Source organism: Humulus lupulus, chromosome 3 (assembly GCF_963169125.1).
Source record: "Humulus lupulus chromosome 3, drHumLupu1.1, whole genome shotgun sequence".
NCBI classification, from domain to species: domain Eukaryota; kingdom Viridiplantae; phylum Streptophyta; class Magnoliopsida; order Rosales; family Cannabaceae; genus Humulus; species Humulus lupulus.
The window spans coordinates 243,044,335-243,065,411 of NC_084795.1; the positions used below are offsets into that span (position 1 = coordinate 243,044,335).

General features: G+C 44.7%; 1 long non-coding RNA gene across 1 annotated transcript; it reads left to right on the forward strand.

Moving 5' to 3' along the window:
- Positions 1-1,097: 1,097 nt before the first annotated feature.
- Positions 1,098-6,235, forward strand: LOC133823522 (uncharacterized). Its single transcript, XR_009888391.1, has 3 exons — positions 1,098-5,508; positions 5,664-5,871; positions 6,004-6,235. It is a non-coding gene; the product is annotated as an uncharacterized LOC133823522 (long non-coding RNA).
- Positions 6,236-21,077: the final 14,842 nt, after the last annotated feature.

Sequence of the window (21,077 nt, forward strand, 5' to 3'; positions counted from 1 at the left end):
GGCAACGATTTCGTATTAATCAGACAGTCAGACTATTATACCAATTAAATTACAACATGACTAGTCAGTCTGAAAGGATCCTTAAAGCAAGATATGCCTATTGAACAAATTAAGTCTCTACTAGTGAGTCAGACAGACCACTCAATCAGGAGAGAGAACTATATGGATCAGACATACATAAATCAGACGCGCATACGTGAGGAATACTATCCTAAAGTAACTAAAACAAAAAGTACATTTATCACCACTACAAAAAGATCAAACACAAACTCCCCGATTGACCACATAAGACCATGAATGCAAGGGTGAAAAACAAACTCCCCTTATATAGGCATATAACTCTGCCAGATGGGTGCCAAGTGTCAACCATCAGGAGGCCCTACCCAAGGGTACTCAACTTTCCCTAGAAAACACATCAAGAGAGTTAAAGAAAAGTGGGGTCCATGAGATATAAGCCACTCGGCCACCAATCAATGCACCTAGCCAACTAGGCAGTGCACTCGACCAGGCCTCTCGGTCATCTAGATGAGCCACTCGGCCGACTTGGAGGAGCACTCGGCCACCTCAGCCACACGCGGCTGGCCACGCCCTCGCACACTCAGACACATGCGGCTCGACCACTTGGCCCATCCATCACTCGGCACAGGCACCCATGTGCATCAGCGACCACGCGTGAAGGACTCCTCCAAGCCTCACTTGGTTACCACGCATGTGCACTCGACCCCTACGCATGTGCACTCAGCCACCCCACATGTGCGCTCGACCATGAGATGTACTCAGCCACATGATGCGCTCAATCACAAGAAGTGCTCAACTGCCCAGTGCACTCAGTCCCTACGCATGTGCATGTGCACTCAGCTCCCTCGCACATGCACTCGGCCCCTACGCATGCGCACTCAGCCCACTTTCACATGTATTCAGCCGACTCACAAGTGCACTCAGCTCCCTCGCATGTGCACTCGGCTCCTACGCATGTGCACTCAGATCCCTTGCATATTCACTCGGCTCATGCGCATGAGTCACCCAACCACCATAGCAGACCACTCAGCCCGCTCAACCACCTCAGCCGACCACTCTGCCCGCTCGCATGATCCACCCAGCCTCTCGCACGGGCCATCGGCCTCTTCAGCCAACTATTTAGTTGGTTGCTAAGAATGCTAAGCATTTGACCGGCTAGGGAAAATCCTTAGGCCGTTTAACACACCATTTGGTCTATGAACACCTTAGAGCACAAACGAACTAACAAACAAGCTTAAAACCAAGCATACAAACTAATCAAGAATGCTAAAACTCTCTATTTAGAATATAATCTAAACTAGAGAGTGAGGGACAAACTGTAGTGGGAAAAATATGTGTACATGTTAAAAAAATCCCATGAAGCTAGTCGGCCTAGCCAATGCAACCCAACGAGACATCTAATCAAGCTAGTAAGGCTTAGTCCAAACGTGTAAATGGACTCATACTTGCCAAATGAACCATTGGATTGATAGACTAATACCCGGACCCGGACCCGAATCCAGATACATTCAGTTAGCAAGAAAACTTTGAAATGGTCATAGTATACGCAATTACTCCCATAAAAATTGGGAGGAGCAAGTAAGAACGGGTCAGACGAACCAGGGAGGCAGAAATGGAACGACAAATGAAACGACTATAAAGAGGACCCTGAGAGAACATCTGGGAGGCAGCTGATAATCACTTAACTTTTTCTACTCTTTTATTGAAATGAAGGCAACTATCTCTCTCTCTCTCTCTCTCTCTCTCTCTCTCTCTCTCTCTCTCTCTCTCTCTCTCTCAGCGCTCTAGTCAAGCAAGTCGAATCAGTCCGTCTGATCTAACCTCACCAGACTTGACCCAGTCGTTCAGTCCCACCGTCATCGCCACTGTCACTCTGACCATTCCACTACTCATCCATCCATCCATCACTATTTCATTATTTACATCATAGTTTTATTACTTTCAATTAGCTTTCGTTACAATCTGACTAACTTGAGCGTCGAAGTCCCTTTGGCTGACACCCCGCCGGTTCTCCCAATTGAACTCCTATCTCTCTCTTTGTTCTTGACAGGTTGATGGTGCCCGTCTATTCAATTGTAGGAAATCACTTCTACAAGGTACAGTGAGATCGGTAAGATACATCGGCTACTACTTGAAGCATCTTCGAAGACAGCCATACCCAAGATTGAGGTAACATTTGAACCTAAAGTTTGTCTGAATGGATAGTTTCGTACAGGATTTTCAGAAGATAGAATAAGAGTTTGTTAGCACACTATGGTATCAGAATGGGTATGCGGTGGACTGATACAGGAGGATGGCATGATGGATATTGTCCTTGCTTAAGACATGAAACTATAGGGTGGTGCATCGAAGACTAGGGTGCGCCCATGTACAGACTGAAAAGAATGGTTGTTCGTGCTTCACGGTAGATGAAGGAATAAGAACACAAATGTTCTACACGGGGCATTAGGTTAACAATAATGCCAGATAGCCACGGTTAGGTTGTGGTGACGGCACCTATGGATAGTAGTGTGTGCACTAGTATAAAGAGTTAAAGTGTTTGATCACCCATAGAGGAATAATCATAAGGCTAAGGCCCTAGTGGGAATTAATGGGTGATTCACATTGCAAACCCTTGATTGTATAGAGAAAACTAACATGGAAGCTGGCATTTTGAGTTGGAAAGATCTATGCCAGTTGGATAAGACACCACAGATTTCAGTATAGTCAGAAAAAGTAGCAACCAAGATTAGTGTAGAACCTGCAGTTGATAGTTGGCAGATATACTTCTATGAATAATGAAATTCAAAGAGAATATCTTGTAGGAATGGTTAAGAATCCTATTATTTTAGTATGAATGGGTCAAGATATAAGTATTGGATGAGTGATCTGATGGAAGCTGGCATTGAGGAAGAGATTCTAGATGAGTCTTGTACTACCTCCTTATGATTGTTGTATCCAAAAGATTTGAATGGATGTTCAAATCTAAAAATTTTATATTGGAAGATAAAAGGGTATAGTGGTGGAACGTAAGGGTGGACTACATTAGATTGCAAGTAAGATGATTGGATATGAAAAGTTGGGAGTCAACAGATTGAGTTAGCACACCTCGGTTTGTATGAACGGGTATGATAATAATGCTATGGGCGAAGGGAGACCGTATGCCTCTGTGGGACACAGAAATCGATGGTGTCAGACTGAGACCCTTTATTCTCCAAGTTCTAGAAAAGGATTGTAAGGGGCAATACGTATAAGGTTAAGACTTAGAATCATTAATTACCTTCAGATAGACTGACAATCTGAAGGAATGACTCAGACTTTAAGAAGTTTACATCGAATGTATAAGTATTTGGGGCATTGAGATAAGTACGGTCCCTTAATTGAATGGTCGCGGTGATGGAAGCCAGTCAACGGCTAGGGTGACTCTGAATAAGATACAATGAGATAGGGAGCGAGAGGCACATGTCCTAAGTAATGAAGTGAGAGACAGGAAGTATGGTGGTTCAAAATTGGTCTGAGGGACCAATGAAGTTATTAGGATTGTTAGGGCAGAAGTGTCTGCCTATTTAAAAGGGCATAAGAGTTTGCAAATTTCAAGTATGGGAACATGGAGTTCCAGGAAGGGAGACTTTGTATCTCTCTGAGTATTGAGGAATAGAAAGGATAGGATATTTTGGGAAAGAAAAAGGAGTTTTGACTCCGGATTTATTAGACTTCCGAGAACTTACCAAGGACTAGGCCAGGGGCCTAGTGATTAGCCTTACCCTAGTATGGGCAGTGGCTCAAAAGGTGTTACTGGTGCCAATGTCAAGGAAAGATGTGTAAACTATTATTGCTGATGGGGTGAGGAGACCCTAGAATTTCAATGGGAGTTACTGCGCAAGCAAAAGCTAATTGAATTATGATAAATAAGATAAAGTATTATGGAATACGACTGTCACTCTAGTGAAAGTATTACTAAGGGATATATAGGTAAGGGACTAGACTTTGAAGTTATTGTCGAATTCACGAGATTTGTATCCCAAGGTGTTTGAATAAATTTCGAGGATGAAATTTCAATAAGGAGGGGATAGTTTTAACGTCCCGAATTTATTGTTAAGGCTAAGTGCCTGGACTATAGTGCCTGGAGGGCATAATTGGATATATACGTTGAATTAATTGAATAAATGTGTGACTATGTGGCATACATGATTTATATGATAATATGGATTTAAATGCATATTTATGTGTATTAAATATGCATGTGGGCCCGTTCTTGATAATAAGGGAATATTTGTAGTATTGGCCCGTTGCGGGCATAAATGCGATTATATGTGTGTTAATGATTGAGATCAAATTATTATGTGGATATATTTGCTATATTCGGCTCGAGGCGATCCTAGGGAGCGGATTAGTGAAATAGTCACAATGGGGTCCAATACTCGGCTCGGGGCGAGCCTAAGGGTATTTTGGAGACTTAGTGCATATTTAGGAATTATTGGTTAACGTGCAATTATTTGGTGATTAAATGGGCATGTCAGGATTAGTTGGTAATTTATAGGGCCATTCGAGGATTAACGAGAATTGTGGCAAATGATGATTTGGCCTTGGGCCATTAAAGGATAAGGGTAAGCTTAAGGGGTGTTTTGGTCTTTTGAGGTTAAGGATAGAGTTACGCTGGGAAGTATGTGGAAGAAAAAAGGATGGACTTAGGCAGCTGAGTGGCTTGAGAAAATACTAGAAATGAGGGAAAGACAAAAGGAAGGAACTTCCTCTCTTTTTCTCTCTCACGGTTCCATCTCCTCCTCATGAAGAGTTAGGCAATCTTGGAGAATTGATGAAGCAGCTGTGAATTTGAAGCTTGAGGGCTTGGGATTGAAGGTTGGAATAAGTAGAGCAATTCAAGGGGAGTCAAATTCGCTGTTGAGGTAAGAATTTTAGCTCTGGTTTTGGTGAGTTTTTTTTGTGACTTAGCTAGGCTGAGTTGTTTAGCTAATGGTTGGATTTTGATTTGATTTAACCATTTGGATTTGTTTTTTGGGTTGTTTGTGCTGTTTATAAGGTGTTATTGGGAGTTGTAGACTCAGTTATGGCTTTAGAACATGTTTAGGTTAGATTATGTGGCTTTGAATTGGGAAGAAAATGCTGAAAAGCCCCAGGAATTCTGGGTTCGCGGGGGTGCGCTGCGGCCCAGTTCATGAGCGCGTCGCGGCCTGCATGCCTATAGGGGTTGGGGTGACGCCTCTGACTTGGGGCACGCCGCGACCCTTAGGGCCAGGTCACGTCCGCATAGGCAACTTTGCCAAAACAGTCTTGTTAGCCCAAAAACTTAAATCTAAGCACTCGAGACAGTATCTACTACCTGGTTTAGTAGAATTAGGTCCTGGAGGCTCGTATATTATTCCAAAGCTTTTAATTGGCTTAAGATTTTAATGGTTATCCACTATCACATTATGACTAGGTTATATCGCAAAGTGTCAGGATTAGGGATCATGCTCGAGGCTGCCATGCGCTAGCTGCTCGGGACTTGAGGTAAGAAAACTGCACCCGGGTTGTGAATGGGGCTTAACCCCTGTTAATGAATATGAACATATTTGTAGCTGAGAATATCTGGATGGGCATGCTTGTATACGCTGCCATTAATTACTTGTTATGCATTGATCACTTGTGATTATATATGTTTGTAGGTCGGCCTAAGGGTGCTGGGGGTCGATAGCGAGCATGCAGAACGCATCCGGCCTAAGGGTGTTGAGGTCGGCTAAGAGACCAGGGGACTCAGTCTAAGGGCGACGGGCCTGTATGTTATACCATAAACAGAAGTGTGGTTCAGACTTAATCATTTCTATTGATTGATGAGTTTGATTATGTATTTGACTGAGCTGAGCATTACCGTTGGTTGGTTGCTTATATCTTATTGTTAATTGAATCTGATGATTTATGTTTACTACGTTTATATTGTTGCCTAGTTGTGCATGTTGGTTTTGGTTTTCTTACTGAGCCTTGGCTCACGAGTGCTACGTGGTGCAGGTTAGGGAAATGGATAGTTGGACCATCCATGAGTTGGAGAGCTTCAGGGACGGTGTGTACATACGCAACCTGCTTGATCGTCACGACCGGTATAGCTTGGGAAGAACTACGGTTAAACCTTGTTTTGCCATTTAGGACAGCTAAGTTGTATTCTATTTGTCTTTTACAAATCTGTAAATTGATTTTGGGATCCCGTGTGTAAACTTAATATTTTAATGAAAAATAACCATTTTGTTAACCAAATCTTTTAATAATTGACCTTGACTTAGTCTGTAATTACACATTTAAGTCCAAATGACTCGATTAGCGAGTTAAGCACTATTTTAAACACACAATGTAACGGTCTTGGTTAACCAGACCATTACAATTAATGAGTTTAATACCTAGGAAAATATATAGTTTATAATTAAATAATGATTGTTAGTAATTATTCTAATTCTTGTATTCATAGAATCTTAAAGAGTTAAAATTTGGATTGCATAAATGATTTAGATTTAATAGTTAAAATTTGATAATAATCACTTGGTAATTGAATTGTGAGATATTTTAATAGAAAACCTTTTATTTCTAAAATAATGAGTGGCGGAGAGTTATGAGTCATTATAACCTACAGTTTCTACTATTGGTTGAAAAACATTAGTTCTATTCAGGGTGTCGAGACAACTTTACTTTCGTCCTCCCTAACGGAAGGTGTTTTGGCTAGGATCTTAACAGATAGACCTCCTTGCGATAGAGTTTTAAGATGTATTCCATATTTGACCTATCCTATCAACGACACTCATGAATTAAGTCAAGAAACCTGAAATAGCAGGTTACACTCACGAAAATATGTCTACTCTTGTTGGATATATATATTTTACCAAAATAACGATAATTGTTTATTATAAAGATATAAGATGTTGTAATATAATCACAATTGAGAGTGTCTCATTTTAACTAGCAAGTATTTGACTTATCCTATCGATGATAGCTATTTGTATTAATCATCTCACCATTGTACAAATATGAATAAGTTTTTGTAAGCATGCATCATGTTTTTTTTTTAATTTTAGTGTTCAAATACTATGATTTATGGTGAATGAGTGTATGGTTGTATTTATTAATTTTCTTTTATTTAATTACAATAATACAATGACTGGAGAAAACTTTCACATGTCCATTCTTGCTAATGACAAATTAACTGGTAATATTACAACGTAGAAAAGTAACATGAATATTGTGCCAATGACTGAGCACATAACTCAGAAGCTTCGCATTAACAAAGGCAAGGGCTATGAATTTGCCCACTCCAATTACATTGGGAATTGTTTCTATTGGCATATATATGGGTATTGTAAGAGGAATTGGAAAAGGAACCTCAAGGAGTTGAAGAAAAAAATGAAAAGTAAATCTGATTTACTGGTCAGTAAGGCCTTCTTAGTGGAAAATAATTATTATACCCGAATTGTTGATTCAAAATTCACTAGCCATGTTTGTTCTAATTTGCAAATGCTTAGCTCTTAGAGGGGTCTCCAAGAATGAGAGTTCACACTGAGAGTTGGGACAATGGCTTTTTTTCAGCTTGAGAAGTGGGAGAAGCAAAAATCTATTTTACTGAATAATTATTTTTATTTCTTACAGAAATTTACTTTATTCCTAATTTCAAGAGGAGTTTAATTTCTATTTCAAAATGTTAGAACAATGCCACTCAATTTCTTTTAATAATAATTTTTGAATTATTTCAAGAAATGGTTTGCGTATTTGTAACGAAAATCTAAAGGAAAGTATATATGTGATAAGATATGAAATATCTTCGCTACTCAATATTGAAATGTTCAAATCTTAACAATCAAAGCCAAAACAACAACGAGTACCTCAAGATGATACATATTTGGCATCTAAGACTATGTCATATATTAACATAGACAAGATTCAAAGACTAGTTAAAGATGAACCCTCTAAGTGAGTTAAAGTTTGTGTTTAATGCCCAAAATATGACATTAATTAGCGGTAATTGTAGCATAGGTGGGTGGTCGATTCCACAAGGAGGTAACTATGAAAAAAATGATTAGTAAAAAAAATAAACTCAAAATGATTGGTTTTTAAGAACTTGATGGTAAAATAAAGCAAGTAAATATAAGATGTAATCAAATAATTGAGAGTAGAAAGGTATTACGAGTCACCCATATGGATTGTTTAGGTAACTATGAACACATAAGCTGAAACCTAAGACTAGGAAGTTGGAACCTAGATTTGAAATATTTTGATTTGTAGAATACCCTAGAGGAATTTGAGTAGGTTATTCCTATAGTCCGACATAAAAGAAGATATTTGTATCAACAAATGCTACATTTATGGAAGAATACTATATGGGGGACTTCAGACCTCAAAGTAAGGTTGTACTCGAGGAGTTACTTGGCGATAAAAATGAACCACAACTGACTTTAAAAGTTAGATAGGAACATACCGAGTTCCAAACTAGGATCTACAGTAGTCCGTTGTAGTGGGAGGGTTGTTGTAGCGACCCAAATTTGCTAATAAGGCTTGGGGCCTTGATTAGCGTGCCTGGAGGGCAATAATTGTTATATTGTATTAATATATGTGAATTTAATGAATATGTGATTAGAGTGCATGTTTAGGTGATTAAATATGCATGTGAGCCCCATTTGGTTGTCAGGGGCATATTTGTAATTTTAGCCCGTTGAGGGCATAAATGTGATATATGTGATATAATGGTGATATATTTGTGATGCACATTCCGAGACGGTCCTAGGGAGCTATTTAGCTAGAAAGTCACAACGGGGTCAAATACCCGGCTCGGGATGAGCCTAGGGGTATTTCGAGAATATTATAACTTGAGTTTGGGAATTTTTGGGTAATGGTTAGTGACACTTTGGTAACCTGGGTAACTATAGGTAACTCTTGAGGATAGTAGTTTTAAGTGGAAAGTGGTATTCTAGCAAGGGATTAAGGAAAAGACTAGAATGCCCTTGAGGGTTAGCTAAAGACTAAGTTGGAAAGGAGGCTAATTGGGTCATTTGGCCTTAGGAGAGGATAATATTAGCTGAAGAAAGTCATATACGTTATTTTAATTAGGCATAAACTGAATACTTTATGTTGGAAGCTCAAAGGAACCAAGAAGCTGTTAGAGAAAGGTGGAAGAGAGCTCAAAATATTTGAGACTAAGGAAAAGAATTCAAGGCTGAATTGAAGCAATTAGAATCAAGCATAGGCCAAGACTAATTCAGAGGTAAGGTCCCATATTTGATTTTTAGGTTTCCTTGCATGTTTTGAGAATTTAAGTTGTGTGCTGAAAGTTGAGTTTGAGGTTTAGTGATTGTGAAATTCAGATTGGGAATTGTTGACGCGGTCCTTCGCCAACAGGTAATTAAGAAAATAAGAGAAAGGGATTAGTGCTGAGTAATGAACCGAAACAGATGAATGATCTTAAAATGAATTGATGACGCGAATACGTTTTTAGGTGGTTCAAAGGTTAAAATCCTTCTACTCAACCAGCCAATATTATTGGTATATTTCTGGTATTCTTTACAGGGTATTTCGTTACACAATAGAATCCAACCCTTTGCAACTCCCAGGGTCTCCATATTTATAGGAGAGGGCACCTGGGAGTTGGTAAGGGGGGGTCATCCCGTGACCCCCATACCCATCATGTCACTTCTGTGACATTCATGATTAATTCCTAAAACCTGACAAATGAAGTGTGGTCTAATCAATAGGTAAGGGGGATAATGGGCCGCACGACCTAACCCAGTCGTGGGTGCCTGAACACGCACGTTCATGCGGCGTGTCCGAGAATTCAGGGATATATCAGACATGTGACGTCTGTTATATACACGTTTACATTGCGTAGTTGACTTTATAAAGGGTCACAGCTTCCAACTCCAGCCTGTGCCTCGAGCAGGATGCCTTCTTGACCCGCGGTCTTCATATTTCTGACTCGGCCCTTGAATAATCTTGATAAACCTTTGGCTACCTCGAGCTATAGAGGTGGGACCTGACAATAGCAGCTCCGGCCACGTGGTATCCACGTGGCTGATATAATTATGCCATATCTCAGCTCGCTAATAGCCCGTGGAAAATTAGGGCGTACATTTTCCCCCTAAGCCTTTGCTCGTGGCACACGATGTCATCTGGGGCCACAGTGGGGGCTTTTAGGCTTCTCCTTGGACTCTCCATACTCAACCCATTACGCAGGCGCCGAATACATGGAGCATCGTGGTTGGTGACGGTACGTCTTCCGAGAACCGCATTAAATGGCCTAGCCTATACTCGACCGTCATTTCGCCTTTCGAGTAGAGAGCCTCAGATCCAACATCAGGGCAATCCAACGGACCTCCTCACATGGCCTTTCATGTATATAAAAGGGGTGGCCACCTTACGCACGGGCCACCCGTTTATTTGAAAATTTTCTAAAATTCCCATCTTTTTCTCTCTTCTCATCCTCAACAAACCCTCTTTTTCTCTCGGTTACCGTTCCCAACATTCCAGAAGTTCAGGTGCAAGGGCTCCTTTGAGTCTTTGGTACCAGCTACTTCGACGAGGCTCCAACCCAGACGATCCCTTCATCCCCTCCACAGCAAAACACTCCATAAGTTTTCTGACTGTGCATGCTTTAAATTTTCTTTTTACTGTAGCCTAGGTAAATAGTTCCTATAGCTGCATGCAACATTCTGTTGGTTTTTTGTGGGTATGAAGGGTGTAGGTTTTTATTTTAGGGCATCGATTGTAGAAGAAAACCATTTATGAGCATGGCTCACAGGGTACGCTTTCTGGGGATATCTTCTGGGTAGGATTTTTTGGTATGCTTGTTTAAAATATCCAGCCTTTTGGGTGCGAAATCGGGTAGCTTAGGGGACACGTTTCACAGGTGGTTTTGCACTTCTTTCCTATTGAAACTTTCCTTCCAAGGCAAACTTTTATCCTGACCCTCCTGACACAAGAATTCTGAGTAATCAGGGATCCATTGGGAGCATAGGCGCGTGTTCATAGAACCACGTGGTCTCACTCTCCACGGGCTGAGATTACCTCAGCCCGTGCAAAGGAAACACTTCTCTTCAGATTCTTTCTTATGCTTAGGTCGCCCCTTCTAAAATTTCTTCTTTTGTTCGCTAGGCGACCAGATGGGACCCAAGAAGAACGCCCATAAGAAGACCGCAGGCAGCTCATCCTCCCAATAATCCAAAGGAAAGGAGGTGGTGATGGACTCCCCAATCCCCGTTTTCAGGCCGGCCGTGGAGCGGGAGCTTGAGTTGGCGGCCGACGCTTTCTTCGAGGCTGAGAAGATCGTCTCGAAGATCACTGACCAGGGGAAAGTGAATAAAATATTCCTTTCCCACAATATTGAGCTGGGGAGGGGCGCCCTGATCGCCCGACGAGGAATACGCGGCTTGGAGTGATGAGCACTTCAAGGCTAGGGCCTTCCTCCCGCTGGACCAATACTTTGCCGACTTCCTCAACTACGTGAAGTTGGCTCCTTTCCAGCTCTCCCTAACTCGTATCGTTTGCTAGCGGGGCTGAGATATCTGTTCCTGAAGCAGGAATGGGAGATCCCTACCCCGGCGGATATCTTATATTTTTGCTGCCTCAAGGCCAGCCCGGAGCAGCGGGGGCGAGGTGACGGGTTCTACTACCTGACCCGTTTTCCAAACACGGTTGCGGTCATTGAGCTGCCCAGCCACCCCAACGACTTCAAAGACTAGTTCTTTATGTCCAAGGGGTTCCGCAACTGCGAACTTCATTACTTCAACCGTCCTCGTAAGTACCTTTTACTCTTAGCTCGTAAGTTAAGTATTGATTAGCTCCCCTTTATCAGTTTCTGACTTAGAACAATTCTACAGCCATTTTCGGGAGGACAGACAAGTCTGTGATCCTCGGGAGTCAGTACGAGACACTAGCGGGTCTGCCCCCCAGTGAAAAGGACTATCGCCAGCTCGTGACAGACGAGACGATGTTGGCATGCAAACTGATCTCTCCAGGCCAGACTTTGGCCCTGAGGAGACCCCGGGGTCCTCCTCCAGCTCGCGAGATGGCACCCATCCCCGAGGAGGAGGCCGCGGGGGAAGGAGAGGACAAGGACGAGGAGGACGAGGTGCCCCTCGTAAGGACGAGGAGGAAGCGGGCGCTGGAGGTCGCCCAAGAAACGAACGAGGAGAGGGTCTGGTCCGGAGCAGCCGCAGGTCCCTCTGGGCAAGGTAATCCTGACATGTTCAGGGGCTTAGATAGGGCCACCATCGATCCTCGGTTAGTTAGGTTTAATCCCAACCAGCCCGTCCAACGCCATCGAAACGACCCAGACCTCGACATAACCCTACTCCAGTGTGTCGACCGGCTCGTGCTAGATTACGAGAGTAGCCGCCCTAGGGGTACTGTAGTCGTAGACAACACCTTAGCCTTTAGGTCAGCCTTCTTTGAGGAGTATGGGACTAATCTCCGGTCGTGGCCCTCTCTTCAGGAGGGTACTGTAGCTCCGGGTCTTAGGCAGTATGTAGAATAGTCTAGTCCCAAACCAGATTCAGACCCAGAACCTGTTCCAGCTCGCAAAATCATTGTCTTAGATTCCCCCGCAGAAGCTCCGGGGCCGATGGTCGTGACCATAGATTCCTCTTCTAGCTCGGGGGGTAGGATCCCTTTCAATATATACTTGAGTTCCGCTTTTTCCCTCTTATTTTTGTTGTTCTTGCATAACTACTTACTTGTATACTAATGTTGTCTTTGTTTTGCCAGAGGAGATGTCTCAGCCCGGAAACAAAGACCTGCGAGCTATGTTCACCGGAGGGAACTCTTCTGCTGGGGCTTCTGGGCCCATGGTGAAGAAACTCCGGGTGGCGAAGAAAGCCATTGGGACAACATCCAAGTCCCCTGCAAAGGGGAAAGACCAAACCCCAGCTGCCCAGGCCAAGGTACCTCCACCTCCTGCAGCAGTGGCGAAGATGCCCCCGCCCCCTCCACGAGCTTCCGCCTTTGTTCGGGATATGGATATGGAGCCTGGGACTTTGGCAACTGCAGTCCCCAAGGTGCGCATTCCGGTGGACCCCCAGACCTTGGAGAAGATTCTTGACGTCTTTCGGGGGACGGTGTACGAGACGACGACCTACACCGTTGACCACTACTACAACGCCACCGAAAGGGACCTGCGGGCAATCGAAACAAGGAGCCCGGAGAGCGTGATGGAGTCTTCACTGGGAATGGCTCTAACAGTAAGTTGGCTTTGCATTTTGTATTCTTTGGTTACCATGCATCGCACGTTCTCTTCTCTTTTTTTTTTCTAAGGCAGTTGCCTCTTTGTTTTGTAGGGTGCCTTGGTTCTTCACCGGAGCATATCCAGGTCCAAGGCTCACCTCGAGGATATGAGGGGTGAGCATCGGGCTATTTTGGCCGCCCAGCAGACTACCTTGGCCGCCCTGAAGACTGCCCAAAAGATGGAACAGGAGGCTAAGGATGCCTTGACGGCCGCGCGGGCTGAGCTGGACGCGTCCCACCCCAAGCTGCAAGAGGCCGAGGCTACCAAGGCCACCCTAGCTGCTGTAATGGCCGAACTCGAGGAGGCCAGGGATGCCTGGGCCGCGCTAGACTCTGCTAAAACCGAGGCCGAGGAGGCTAAGGCTGCCTTGGCAACGGAGAAGGTGGCTTCCGGCTCCGCCATGGGGATATGTTGTACCACTGCTGGGTCTTCAACCCGAATGGCGACTTCTCCTTTCTAGGAGAGGATGCTTGGGAGCTCTTCCAGGAGGAGTTTAAAGCTCGCCTTCAGCAGGAGGCGCCCTCTGAGACCGGGGAAACCTCCACAGCGGCCGAGCAGGAGGGCGAGACGGCGACCTCAACGGAGCAGCCCGGTGGAGCCTAGGGCCTTTTTTTTTTCTTTTTTGAACACATATTTTTTTTTGTAACTTTTGTATGAGTTTTTCTCACCTCGAGACAATTGGCTTTATCAATTTTTGCTTTTAATTGGTTTATATCCTCTTGCCTCTATGCACTTCGGTAATAGTCTTAGTTTGTTTTTCTTTTTGTTGGTGCTATGATTGATACTTTTATACTTTTCTAGGAAAAACATGTTAACCAATCTTGACCCAACTTCTAAGATAAGTCCTAGTTACTCCCCGGACATTGCCTTGAAAACTTAGTTCGCGTTAATTCTTGATATAATATCTCGTGCTCTTTAAGAAAAACAACGATCAATCAACTTGAATTAACTTCTAAGTTTTAGGACCTGGTTATGTCCAAGACGTTAGTTTGAAAACTTAGTTGGCTTTAATTTTTATCAATATCTCATGCTTTTTAAGAAAAACATCGATCAATCAATTTGAATTAACTTCTAAGTTTTAGGACCTAGTTTCATCCAAGGGGTTAATTTGAAAACTTAGTTGGCGTTAATTTTTATCAATATCTCGTGCTTTTTAAGAAAAACATCGATCAATCAATTTGAATTAACTTCTAAGTTTTAGGACCTGGTTTCATCCAAGGCGTTAATTTGAAAACTTAGTTGGCGTTAATTTTTATCAATATCTCGTGCTTTTTAAGAAAAACATCGATCAATCAATTTGAATCAACTTCTAAGTTTTGAAACGACCTGGTTACATCCAGGATAGGACTTAGTTCGCATTAATCCTTTATCAATATCTCGTGTTTTTTAAGAAAAACATCGATCAATCGATTTGAATCAACTTCTAAGCCTTTAAGGTGACCTGGTTTCATCCAGGGCGTTAATTTGAAAACTTAGTTGGCGTTAATTTTTATCAATATCTCGTGCTTTTTAAGAAAAACATCAATCAATCAATTTGAATCAACTTCTAAGTTTTGAAACGACCTGGTTACATCCAGGATAGGACTTAGTTCGCGTTAATCCTTTATCAATATCTCGTGTTTTTTAAGAAAAACATCGATCAATCGATTTGAATCAACTTCTAAGCCTTTAAGGTGACCTGGTTTCATCCAGGGCGTTAATTTGAAAACTTAGTTGGCGTTAATTTTTATCAATATCTCGTGCTTTTTAAGAAAAACATCAATCAATCAATTTGAATCAACTTCTAAGTTTTGAAACGACCTGGTTACATCCAGGATAGGACTTAGTTCGCGTTAATCCTTTATCAATATCTCGTGTTTTTTAAGAAAAACATCGATCAATCGATTTGAATCAACTTCTAAGCCTTTAAGGTGACCTAGTTTCATCCAGGGCGTTAATTTGAAAACTTAGTTGGCGTTAATTTTTATCAATATCTTGTGCTTTTTAAGAAAAACATCGATCAATCAATTTGAATCAACTTCTAAGTTTTGAAACGACCTGGTTACATCCAGGATAGGACTTAGTCCGCATTATTCCTTTATCAATATCTCGTGTTTTTTAAGAAAAACATCGATCAATCGATTTGAATCAACTTCTAAGCCTTTAAGGTGACCTGGTTATATCCAGACACCATATGCCCCCCAAGTAACTAGGAAAGGGTCTTTCGTGGTTACTTGAGATTACATCCGCAAATATACACAATAATAAACAAAGATTTAATTCTCATTGCTTAACAAAAAAAAAGTGGCCTTTAAGCCTTACAAGGGTGTTACTGATAATATTTCTTCAAATGGATGGCGTTCCAAGTTCGTGGAACTGCTTCTCCATTGAGCCGAGCTAATTTGTAAGTTCCTTCCTTTATGACCTCGGTGATTTGATATGGCCCTTCCCATTTCGGTCCCAATACTCCATCTTTGGGATCCTTACCAGCTAAGAAGACTCTCCTGAGGACCAGGTCGCCAATGCTAAAGGCGCGCTTTTTGACCTTTGAGTTGAAATAACGAGTGATTTTTTGCTGGTAATGCGTGAGCTGAAGCTGCAAATCTTCTCGTCTTTCATCAATCAGGTTGAGGGACGCGCAAAGTAGTTCGTGGTTGCGGTCCTGGTCATACGCCTGGACTCTGTGCGATGATACCTTAATCTCGACAGGGAGGACTGCCTCACTCCCAAAAGTCAGGGAGAAAGGAGTATGACCCGTAGGAGTCCGATGCGAGGTCCGGTATGCCCATAGTACCTGGGGGAGCTGTTCTGGCCAGACCCCCTTGGCTTTGTCTAGCCTCTTCTTAAGGCTCACCTTTAGCGTCTTATTGACAGCCTCGACATAGCCGTTTGCCTGGGGATAGGCCATGGAGGAAAAGCTTTTAACAATGCCGTACCTTTCACAAAATTTGGTGAAGAGGTCGCTGCCGAACTGAGTCCCATTGTCGGATACGATTTTCTTTGGTAGCCCGAACCGGAAGATAATGCTCTTGACCACAAAGTCGAGGACTTTCTTGGAAGTGATTGTTGCCAAAGGTTCTGCCTCAGCCCACTTTGTGAAGTAGTTGATAGCCACCACAGCATAGCGGACCCCACCCTTTCCAATAGGGAGGGCGCCAACCAGGTCGATTCCCCAAACCACAAAGGGCCACGGGGATGAGATCATCTTCAGCCCGACTAGGGGAGCTCGGGCAACTAAGGCGAATCGCTGGCACTTGTCACATTTCTTGATGTACGAGATAGAGTCCTTTGATAGAGTGGGCCAGCAATACCCTTGCCTTAAGACTTTTAGGGCCAAGCTTTGGCCCCCAGTGTGATCCCTGCAAAAACCCTCGTGCACTTCCTGCAAGATGGCCTTTGCCTCGCCTGGCAGAACACATCGTAAGAGGGGTAGGGAATGCCCATGTCGGTACAGCACCCCATCTACTATCGTATACCTTGGAGCCTAGTACAGTACCTGCCGTGTGTCATTACGCCCCTCGGGTAACTTTCCTTCGGTGAGATACTCAAGGAGTGGGTCATCCAGGTCGATCTGGCATCAATCATCTCGACCTCCGCCCTGACCTCTTCTATGCTTGGTTTCTCCAAGAACTCTACCGTTACTAACCCCAAAGCCTCCGTCTCCCCAGAGGCAGCGAGCTTGGCGAGGGTGTCTGGGTTAGCGTTCTGCTCTCGAGGTATTTGCTCGATTGAGCCTCGTTCAAATGCAGACAGTTCGACTTTTACCTTGGCCAGGTAAGCAGCCATCTTGGCTCCCCGTGCTTGATATTCACCTAACACCTGGTTTACCACGAGCTGGGAATCGCTGAAGCACTGAACAGAGCTGGCCTTCAGCTCCTGGGCTACCCTTAGCTCGGCCAGCAAAGCTTCGTATTCGGCCTCGTTGTTGGAGGCCTTGAATCCGAATCTCAGCGCCGAGTGGAATCTATGCCCTTCTGGGGATATCAAAATGATTCCAGCCCCGGAGCCATTCTCATTAGATGAGCCATCCACGAAGATCTTCCATGACGCCTGGGTCGAGGTGACCTGGGGTGACCCTTCCACAGGATCCTCCCTGAATCCTGTGCACTCTGCCACAAAATCGGCCAAGGCCTGACTCTTTATAGCAGTTCGTGGGGTGTACAAAATCTCAAACTGACTGAGCTCGATAGCCCATTTCAACAGGCGTCCCGATGCTTCAGGTTTTTGCAAAACCTGTCTTAAAGGTTGATCGGTCATGACGTGTATTGAGTGGGACTGAAAATACGGCCTGAGCTTTTGGGAGGCCGTGATAAGATAGAAGGCCAATTTTTCCATCAACGGGTATTGGGATTCGGCTCCGAGAAGTCTCTTGCTGATGTAATAGACCGGTTTCTGAACCTAGTCTTCTTCACGGACCAATACGACACTAGCTGCATCTTCTGTGACAGCTAGGTAAAGGTAAAGAGGCTCTCCTGCCTTTGGTTTGGACAATACGAGCGGCTCGGCCAGATGTGCCTTCAGGTCGAGGAAAGCACTCTTGCATTCCTCTGTCCATTCGAACTTCTTATTTCCTCAGAGCAGGTTGTAGAATGGCGGGCACTTGTCGGTGGATTTTGAAATAAACCGATTAAGGGCTGCCACCCTTCCTGTCAGGCCTTGAACGTCCTTACGCGACCTAGGTTAGGGAAGCTCGAGCAATGACCTGATCTTATCGGGGTTCGCCTTGATTCCTCTAGTGTTGACAATGAAACCCAGGAATTTTCCAGATGCGACCCCGAAAGTGCACTTCTGCGGGTTCAGCCTCATGCCGTACTCCCTTAGTATCTTGAAGCATTCCTCCAGGTCGGAAACATGGTTATCGGCAGTCTTTAACTTGACCAGCATGTCATCAACGTACACTTCCATGTTCTTCCCGATCTGGTTGGAAAACATTCTATTCACCAATCTCTGGTATGTAGCACCGGCGTTCTTCAGCCCGAACGGCATGACCTTGTAACAATAGACATTAGTTGGGGTCATGAAGCTGGTGTGCTCCTGGTCCGCCGGATTCATGGCGATCTGATTGTAGCCTGAGTACGCGTCCATAAAGGACATGAGCTCGTGCCCCACCGTGGCGTCCACCAATTGGTCGATCCTTGGCAAGGGAAAAAAATCTTTGGGGTAGGCTTTATTCAGATTGGAGAAGTCGATGCAGGTTCGCCATTTCCCATTGGGCTTCGGGACCAGCACAGGATTGGCGACCCAAACCGAAAACTTGGCTTCACGGATAAAGCCGCATTTCTTTAGTCGGGCTACTTCTTCTTCTAGGGCCTCAGCCTGAGTTGTTCCCAGGCGCCTCTGTTTCTGGGACTTTGCAGGAACGCTCTTATCCAAATGAAGGGTGTGCATGATGACATTTGGACTGATTCCCACCATGTCCTCGTGGGACCATGCGAACACATCCAGGTTCTCCTGCAGAAATCTAATCAGCTCCGCCTTCCTCTTGCCACAGAGGTTTTTCCCGAGCTTAACCATCCGTGAGGGATTTTGTGGATCGATATTTACTTCCTCGAGCTCTTCAATAGCTTGGAGCTCAGACTTATCCTCGCTTATTCGGGGGTTAATATCCTCACTTAGGATGATACTTTCCCCTTTGGCGCTCTGAGGTTTTTCAATCTCAGGATTAGGCAAAGGTTCCTGAGATTCCTCTTCTCCACCTTGGATGGCCATTGTTAACTGCCCGGGTTTCAATTTTCCCTTCATGGAAATGCTGTAGCACTCCCTGACAGTAAGCTGATCGCCACGGACCATGCATATCCCTGTGGAAGAAGGGAATTTCAGCGCGAGGTGGAGGACGGAGGTGATGGCTTCAAAAGCTATAAGTGTAGGTCGACCCAAAATGGCATTGTATGCGGCAGGACAGTCGATGACCACAAACTCAAGGAGTTTTGATACTATCCGAGGTCCCTCTCCTAAGGTGATCACCAGCTCAATCGTCCCTATAGCCGCTGATCCTTCTCCCGAGAAACCATAAAGCATCATGGAGGTCGCCTTCAGCTCGACGACAGCCAAACCCATCTTCTCCAACGTGGACTGGAATAGAAGGTTTACCGAGCTCCCATTATTGATCAACACTCTCCTAACCCTCCGATTAGCGAGTTGCACTGCTACGACCAGAGGGTCGTTATGAGGGAACTGAACGTGGCTGGCATCTTCTTCAGTAAAAATGATTGGTTGCCTCTCCAATCGCTGTTGCTTTGGCAGATGTTGCTCGAGGACGAACTCTACTCCATTATGAGCCTTGAGTTCGTTGACGTACCTCTTTTGGGCACCTCTGCTCCTGCCAGCCAAATGAGGACCCCCAGAGATTGTGGAGATCTCTCCTCTTATCACTGGAGGAGGGACGTCTTGATCTACCCGGGACCCGGGCTGACTGACCGGGGCTTCCGGAGCAGGTCGGCTTGCTGGAACCCTGTTTCGCGCATACTGAGCCAAGGGGCCGGCTCTGATGAGAGTCTCGATCTCGTCTTTTAGGTGTCTACAATCATCGGTATTGTGGCCAACGTTGTTGTGGAAATGACAAAACTTGGAGGTGTCTCGCTTCCCCTTCTGGTGCTTTAACAGCTCAGGTTTCTTCCAGGGGAGGCAAGCAGAGTTTGCTAGGAAGATGTTCTCCCTAGAGTGGGTGAGCTCCGTATAAGTCGCGTAGACCGGCTTAAATTTTTCCACGGACTTATTCTTCTTGGGGCCATGCGGGTTGCCCTCACCGTTCCCCTTTCTCTTGCCTCCACCAAACTAGTTATTCTTTGTAACGTTCTGGGTCACTGTCATGACCTCCGTTCCCACTCCAGCGGGCTACTTAGGGACCTGGCTGGTTCCTGCAGCTGAGGCTTGGGCCTCCTCCAAGTTGATCCACCCCTGGGCCCTATTTAGGAATTCTTTTACTGAGCTGACTCCCTTCCTTTGTATCTCATTCCAGAGTCCCCCTCTGATGAGGATTCCAGTCCTCAAAGCCATGAGCTTGGAGCTGTCATCTGCGTCTCTGGCCCGAGCAGCGACGTTCGCGAACCTGCTCAGGTAAGCCTTCAGAGGCTTATCGGGTTGTTGCCTCACGTTAGCCAGGGAGTCGACCTTGACGCGAGCAGCCTGGGAGGCTCGAAATGCTCTTTTGAAGTCAGCAGAGAAAGTTTTCCAGGAGCTAATTGACTGTTTCTTGCTTTGTTTGAACCACTGCCTGGCCGGCCTAGTCAGTGTGGAGGGAAATATTAAACACCTCAGCTCGGGGCCAATGTTGTGGGCCATCATCAAGGTATTGAACATACCCAGATGATCTGACGGATCTCCATCTTCGTTAAATTTGGAGAGGTGTGGCATACGGAAACCAGGCGGGTATGTCGTTGCTGCTATGCTGGGGGCGAAGAGCTCAAGCTCGTCCCCCGAATCATATTCGTCTTTTTCTTTCTCTGACAGGAGCTTCCTCATTAGCTCCTCCATCTGAGCCAGGCGCTCAAGGGTTTTTTCCTGATCTCCTTGGTTATTCCAAGGCTGTTCAACAGCTCCGGATCCATTGTATACGTTTGGTGGGTTATTGCCCCTCCTATCTTGAGATAGGTTATTTGGGACATTCCCGCCGTCACATACCTCGGACAGGTCTCCCCTTGAGCGATCATGGTTGCCACTTCCTACCGGGTCCCTCCTATGAGAGTTAAGGCGATCTCGTAGTTCGCCCTCGGGGTGGCTTGAGGACTTTGCGCCGAGCTTAGGCGTTGGCGCAGGTCTCCGCCAAAAAAGTCACTTCGGCGACTTCTGGTCCAGTAGCTTCCGTTAGAGAAGCTCGGAGCCCGCCTTTGGGGCTGAGGATTCGGGACTTCTCTGA